Raw genomic sequence first — 6,000 nt, forward strand, 5'->3', positions numbered from 1 at the left:
TGCCTCTCCATTACAAATTCTCAGTCCAGCCAGGTAGGTTGAAAAGGCTGCTTGGAAAAAGAACTGGCTGAGATGGGACAGACCCCAGACACAGTGACTCATGGACTTCACCAGAATTGTACTCCCTCAAGCTACCGGCTAAGGCTGGTCCTGGGTTTCATGGAGAGAGAGAGAGAGAGAGAGAGAGAGAGAGAGAGAGAGAGAGAGAGCGCGCGAGCGAGAGACGGGTCCAGAGCCAACAAACCCTATTAGGCCAGCAAGTTGCCAACTGCAATTCAGACCCACAGCTGGGTTCCAGAGCCAAGGTCCTGTTCTGCACAATCACACACGGGATGCAGGCCATGAGCAGGGGAATGAAGCAAGGACATCATGGGATGCAAATACTATGAGGCCTGTTAAGGCAGCTCAGCAGACAGGCTGGATAAGAACATCCAGGATGGAGAATGACTTCCTTAAGGTACAGCATCCCAGACGCCTCTAGCTACCAGGCCTTGATCCCACAGGCTGGCAAGACACGGTAACATATCCGCACCGTCACAGGAAATGAAGTTTGTGTAGCCAGTAGAATACCACAGAGCCCCCCAAAAAGATGGAAAAGTCACACTGAAGGTGTTCTAGAAAAATAAGGTGAAAGAGGCACAGGGCAGGACAGTGGGAGAATGTGGGACAGGCTGCACAAAATCAGTTTCTCGGGAGACAGACGCGCACACAACCTTAGAGTTGAGAAGTTGTCCCTGGGGAGGAAGCCGGGGGAAAGATGGAAGGCAGGAGAAGAAAATGAATCTGGTGTGACAGACTGTCAGCCAGTCTGGAGATAGAGGTAGGAGTGTGAGGAGTTCAGGGTCATTCTCAGAGCTAGCCTGGGCTAAGTGGAACCAGTGTCTTAGAAGGGGGATGGGTGCCAGTGAGATACCTCAGAGGATAAAGGTGATTGCCGTCAAGCCCGATTGTAGACAGAGTTCAATCCCTGGGAACCACATGGTAGGAGAGACCGGAGTCCTGCAAGTTGTCCAGAAGACCTCAACAAGTGCATGCCCACACTCATATAAATAAATAAACGTCAAAACAAAACCAAAACAAATACACAAAACTCTGAAGCAGGGAGGAGGATCCAGCGGGCCAGCTTCAACTTCCTCCTTGGTGTATCTCAAGCCACCCAGACAGAACTAATCAAGCCCTGCAGCAGGGAGTCCAGCAAATCTCCTGCTGACCTGGGTTCCAGCACAGCACCTAGGGCCGGGCCCCTAACAGTCCCCCCCCCCACACGCCCCCACCCCCGGCAAGTTTACTGGAAACAATAGAAGAAACAATGACACCCTCTGCCTCTTCAGCCACCAGACAGATCCCAGGAATACACACACACAAGGCATACACAAAATTCATTGTGCCCCAAACTGGAAATGCCTTCAGAAAGCTCCTCAGGCCGTCTCCTAGGGAGCCTTCTTGCCTGTCCTGGAGACACAAAGGCTTCAGTCAATTGGGACCAAACAGGGGCTGTTATGGACAGAGAAGGAATTAGGGGTCGGGGGAGGAATCCTTGGGGACCACTCAATTCAGCACTTCCTGACCTTGCTTGAAGCTATGGTGTGGGATATCCTTCATAGCTCGGGACAAAAAAAAAAAAAACCAGAAAGAGATGGGACGAGGGGTGGGGGTGGGGATATGACCCTGCTGGGGAGAGGGAGCCAGGTGCAAGGCGGATGCCGGGGCTGCATCCAAGAATCAGGGGAGGAGACCAGGATGAAATGACCTAGGCCTCCCACCCCAGCCCCTGCCTTGCAGGGTGGGAGCGGGGAAATGGCAGGCCTGCCTGCTTCCAGCCCAGGCTCCTTCGAAGGAATGCCATGTTTTCCTGTTTCCAATTAACATCACCCAGCAGCAGCCCTCTGCATTCTTGAGACTAGGAGTCAAGGAAGCCTGGGGGAATGGGGGGTGGGGGGGATCCTCCTGGAAGGCTGGCTGGTGTCTGGCCTTAGGGCTAGAGAACCCGAAGGAGACCCTAGAACCTCCTTCCCCCTCTCCTCCCAGGTGACCCAAAGGCTTGATACAGTCTCCTGGTCCTTCTGTAGGGTAAGGCAGACCACCCCCTCCATATCCTGAGGAAGGTTAACAAAGGTGTCAAGAAGTTCCCGGGAAGTAGACAAGACACAGGACTGTCCCCCTTTGGGTCTAATTCAAGTTTCTCCCATCTTCCCCAAGTGGGCACCTCTTTTCAGGACATACCGAATGTCAGAAGTCAGTGTTTCCCAAAAGCCCCTTTCCTCCTAGTGAGCCTTGCCAGGGTTATCCTAAAGTTAGGTTATCCTTTTTGTTTTGTTTTGGTTTGGTTTTTGGTTTTTGGTTTTTGGAGACAGGGTTTCTCTGTGTAGCTTTGCGCCTTTCCTGGAACTCACTCTGTAGACCAGGCTGGCCTCAAACTCACAGAGATCCACCTGCCTCTGCCTCCCGAGTGCCGGGATTAAAGGCGTGCGCCACTACTGCCCAGCTAGTTATGTTATCCTTAACAAGGGAAGAGATCAGTCGGGGAGCATGGGTCTGTCAACACCCCTAGAATCAGACCCTATGCTGCATGAAGAACCCTTTCAGCACTAGCCCTTGCTGCCTGGCCGACACAGCTGAGCACAAACCCGGCCTCAGTTTACCTTCCTGTAAAAAGGACATCATCTATATCACCTCCCTCACTGGGGAAGCTGGGACTCAGCAGCACTCTCCTCCAGTGAGCACAGCCCAGCACTGGAACAAGAGTGTTGGGCTACCTCGCTTATTCTATTCTCTCACACTATTCATGCCTCCACCACACTCCCAGGCCATGCCTATCCTAAACTAAGACTAAATAGAAATCACACTTTTGACTACTCCTTTCCCTCCGGTCAGGTCAGGTCAAAGAAATTTCATTTTCACAGTGTATGGGGAGGAGGAGGAAATTGACCCAGGCAGGTTACAGACCTGCCTGCCTAAGATTAGGGCTAGCCTGAGATACAAGTTCTTTCTCAGCTGTTATCAAAATACCATGTGGGTCCCCGGGCCAGAGAAGCAGACACCACTACAACAGTCCCAGTCAAACAATCGGGGCGGCTTCCCCTCTTCAATTAAGTGTCAGCAACCAAGCCAAGTCCCAGTCAGATGAAGTGGTGGGTAACAGTGGGGCTGGGTCCCAAGAGATGCCAAGCCTTCATCCAGCTAGACCAGGGGTCCCCTGTCCCGACACACACTAGACACAGGTGAAATGATCCATCGAGCTGAGCCCTCATCCTCCTCTGCCAAATCAGCTTTCAGGGGAAAACATCTGGCAGATCCTTCCAAAAACCCAGGTCCACTGAAATCAAAAGGACAAAGTACTAAGAGAGAGGCAACCGGTTTGAACTAGGCTGGATAAACGCTAGGGTGTCGTGAACTGGGGTTCAGAGTGACCGAGACGTGTGACCTTAGTCTCTTAACCACTCTAGGCCTCAGTGAGCCTGCCTGGAAAATGGGAACACTCACTGTACTCACTCACTCCTCAGACTGTAACCAGGGTAGAATGCATTTAGCAGTAGCCAATCCGGGGTAGAGAGTGGTTATTTCCGGCTTCTGGGAGGTGGGGGAGCTACAGAGGAAGGCAGGGTACCGAGGTAAACAACTGATAAGTCCCATGGGGCAGAGGAAAGGGGTGGTCTCAAAGCGTGGCTTCCCTTGTTTCCTCATCTTGGGGGTTGGGGTCAGAGTTGACTTAGCGTGCAGGTGTGGGGAGAGGCTGTGTGCCAAAGATCTCTTGACTTCCAGCCCGGAGTCTTGGGTGTTCTCCACACATCCCCAGATTTTTCTTACACTACATTGGGAGGGGAGCGACAAAAGGGGATGAAGGCTTAAGACTTGGGGTGGGGTACCAAATGCAAGCACACAGGCTGGGGACCTTAGAGGGCCCTGTCACCAAGACTACCCCTGGAGAGCTGACCCGGCAGCCTCTGACCCCACCTCCAGGGACGTTCAGCTGCTCCGAACCACAAAGCAAAACAAAGGGGCGCGGAGAGGAAGGAACCACTATGCCTTCCAATCACCGCGGGCGCCCGAGCCCGCGCCCTCCCGCGGCTCGTCACCGGGTCCGCCGGCTGGCGGAGGCCCAAGGCCTGGCTGGGCAGCTCCCTGGTCCCTTGTCTCCCCGCGGCTGCCGGTGACAGGAGCTGGGGAAGCAGCCGGGGTAGCCAAAGCGATGGGAAAACCAGATGGTCCCAAGCCTCCTCCTCCCTCCCTCCCTCCTCTCCCACCTACCCACCCACCCATCCATCCATCCCATTCCTCTCCCTCCGAGCCCGCGGCCTGGCAGCCCTCCGCAGGGACCTGGCCGGGATCACCCCGGGGAAAGGACTGCCTTTGTCTAAAGGTCACCACCCGGAGCGCGGTGCCCGGGTTGGGCCTGGTGCCTCCCATTCCCAGGCCCACGGAGTTGGAGCTCAGGGGCCACCCCAAATCCCAGGAGGTGACAGGCGTGGAGGCTCCCCTTTTCCCTTCCTTTGATCCCCAGAAACAGGCCCCCTGCGGGACCAGACAGCTGAGGGGGCGGGGGTCCCCTACACTCCCTGCCAGGGGTAGGGGAACCAAGTCAACTCCTCTCATTGTTTAGGGGCGATGGAGAGAGGGAGACCCAGTGGCCTGCATCCCAGTTCATCACTCCCTACAAGCCTGCAGAGGACCCCCGGTTCTCCCAGGCACCCCCAAGAAGGACTTGGGGAGGGGGGCGCCCGGGACGCGCGACAGGAGGGGGAGGAGATGGATCCAGCTGTCTCTCTATGGCTCTCGCCTCTCCCCAGAAAAGGCGGGGAGCACGAGGAGGGGAGGGGGTCCCCAAGGCGGGTGGGGGGTCCCCGCCCCTCCCCCCGTGGGACGTTTCGCGCTCGCCCCTCTCCTCCGTTGCATTGTATCCCGGAGAGGAAACCGGGGCGCAAGGTTTGGGATCGGGGCGCAATGAAGGGGGAGATCCCTGCAAGATCGGGGCGGCGGCGGTGGCGGGAGAGAAGAGACCTGGGATGGGGGTGCGCGGATAGTGGTGGGAGGCCGATCACCAAAAAAAAAAAAAAAAAAAAAAAAAAAAATCCAGTCTCAGCAGCGGCGGCGGGCGCTGCGCCCCGGTTGGGGGGCTGAGTGTGGAGTGTCGGGGGGGAGTGGGTTCGGCCCCAGCTCCGGCTCTCCCCCCTCAACACACACACCCTCGCCGCCGAGCCCCACTCCCTCCCTCGCTTTTGCGCCCTGTCACAGCCCCGACTCGCAGGTAGAGAGAGTTAAGAGATTTAAAGAGAAATTGCTACATTGTGAGAAACTCACCCTGATGTTTGAGCAGCCGTCGGCGCGGGGTCTCCGGGACGGCCCCGCACGGGCTGCACAGGGAGGACCCAGAAGGGGCCGGCCGGCCGGGCCGGTCAGCGCACTGCCTGATCGCATGGCGGGGCCCGGCTCCGCTGCGCCCGGGCCCGCCACCGCCCTTGCAACGAAGCGGCCCCGCGCGGCCCGGCCCCGCGCCCCGCTCCGGGGAGCGCCCCTCGGGTATGCAAAAAAAAAAAAAAAAATTTTTTTTTTAATTAAATGCAAAAAAAAAAAAAAAATTCTTGCTGGTTTTGTGTCCCGCCCCCCCCCTTCCTCCTCCTCCCCTTCCTCCCCTCCGCCCAGCTAGGAGGAGGAGCGTCAAGAGGCTCCGCCTCTAGTGTAGCAGATAACCAATCGTGGCGATGAGAGCTAGAGCGGCGGGTCTGGTAGCCAATAAAAGGGTGCACACTTTGTGGGCGGGAGCACGGAGTGGCAGCACCGCCCCCTTCTCTTGGCACGGCTCGGCTGCCGGAGTGCCTGCTCCGCTCCGGTGCAGTGGGTCGGAAACTAGCAGCTGGGTTCAGGTTGGTGGTGGTGCAAGAGGAGCTGGAGGCTTTGTTCGTGCCCGTCCACATCCCCGCGGCAGGTCCGCCTAGGGAAGAAGTGTTGTGCTCCCTGGCCCAAGATGGTGGCTTCTTCGGGATGATGCGCCCCAAGACACCT

At 56.8% G+C, this 6,000-nt stretch overlaps 1 protein-coding gene across 2 annotated transcripts in view; it reads right to left on the reverse strand.

Annotated features, from left to right (window-relative positions):
- Bicra (BRD4 interacting chromatin remodeling complex associated protein) overlaps window positions 1–5,485 on the reverse strand; it is a 78,576-nt gene extending 73,091 nt beyond the window's left edge. For both annotated transcript variants that reach the window (XM_052762392.1, XM_052762391.1), the window contains exon 1: window positions 5,299–5,485. The gene's annotated coding sequence lies outside the window, so the exon portion shown is untranslated. The remainder of the gene's footprint in view (window positions 1–5,298) is intronic.
- Window positions 5,486–6,000: the final 515 nt, after the last annotated feature.

Source organism: Peromyscus californicus, unplaced genomic scaffold (assembly GCF_007827085.1).
Source record: "Peromyscus californicus insignis strain IS unplaced genomic scaffold, ASM782708v3 Scaffold_4__1_contigs__length_199733344, whole genome shotgun sequence".
In the NCBI taxonomy this organism is placed as follows: domain Eukaryota; kingdom Metazoa; phylum Chordata; class Mammalia; order Rodentia; family Cricetidae; genus Peromyscus; species Peromyscus californicus.